Source organism: Pleuronectes platessa, chromosome 12 (genome assembly GCF_947347685.1).
Source record: "Pleuronectes platessa chromosome 12, fPlePla1.1, whole genome shotgun sequence".
Taxonomy (NCBI): Eukaryota; Metazoa; Chordata; class Actinopteri; order Pleuronectiformes; family Pleuronectidae; genus Pleuronectes; species Pleuronectes platessa.
This window is the reverse complement of record NC_070637.1, coordinates 16,211,358-16,212,811: the sequence shown is the minus strand read 5'-3', so window position 1 is coordinate 16,212,811 and position 1,454 is coordinate 16,211,358.

Below are 1,454 nucleotides of genomic sequence, written 5' to 3'. Positions count from 1 at the left end.
GTTTGTATCGTCTTCTTGTTCCTGACTGCAAATAATGACTCAAGTCCAATTTTATATTTCTAAACATTGTCAGTAACTTTAACAGTAGTGTTTGCTGCCCTCTGCTGGAGAGACTGTGAAGCTTTCACCACTTGGAGAGAAGGTGATTCAAATAGCAGAATATTGTTTTATGAATAATTATTTATAAAACGTATATGGGAAATTATACCTGATCATATTTTTAGTACAGTGCTGCAGAAAAGCAATAAATTGATATCTTGATTCAAAATTTAAGGATAGATTAGTTTAATAAGTGAGGCTGAGTCTCAATTATTGTTCAACTCATCAATATGAATTTGTTTACTGCAGTGTCGAGGTGGAAATACGTAATGTCTTCTGTGATGAGGACAAACCGGAGACAGTTATTTGTAATTTTATAAATAAAAATGAATAAAAAACTGGAATAAAGATACTTATGAGGCAGTAATCTAAGAAATAACTGGGCCATGCTGTGAGGCTGTGGATACAATATTTACAATTTGCTTATCAACATGAACCACAAACTACATGCTAATGGTGACAAGGTTATTTGGCCATAAAAGGCAAATTCTAATGTCAACCACAGGGCGGCGCTAAAGGAAAATACATCATATCCCCCCGAAATCAGTAGAATTCATAGAATTCGTAGAGACCAGGAGTATCTGTATGAAATGTCATGGAGATGATACTATAAAGATACTTGATATGAAAGGTTGGACCAAGGTGGAGGACTGTCAGATTTGTATCCATATGAATGAATGTGTTCACCTTGATCAGGTCCTGCGTCATGCTGTGTTTTGTGTCTCTCTGCAGATCTGTGGAGCAGAAAAGCAGGTGGAGTGAAACAGTACTGGATCCTTCATTGTTATTATTATTGGCTATGAGCCCCAACGGGGGGGAAAAACTAAAGTGCTGCATAGTGTGATGTAACTAACATTGTGTAAACAACCATATATGAACGAACCGCTCCCCCCCTGTACCGGGTGCCACTGTTGCCAACGTAACCAGTGGCAGGGATGCTCCCTCCTCCATTAGCTCCAGTGAAGTTCCTCTGCTGTGTCCCTTGGTGAGCTCTGCAGGGTTAATGGAGCTGAATGTTCGAGGCTCCTGCTGCACTCACCCTCTGCTGAATTGTAATAAGGAGTTGAGATTAAATGCTGAATTCGACATCACCACTGCCCACTGCATTCATAATTGATGCATTCATTGATGATGAATAAAAGTTCTGTACAAAAGGGAGGAGCAGCCGTACGTGAGCCATAAGGATGACAGAAACTGGAATCAGGGCCCCCATTGATCTCTGCTGCACACCAGCAGGAGCCCTTTGTGTGTTTTATGAGCAGTGTGAAGATCCATCGTGTGTATGAGCACAGATATATCAGATCTATGTTTTTACAGTCGCCTTCTACAACATAATGACTCACATCCCATATATA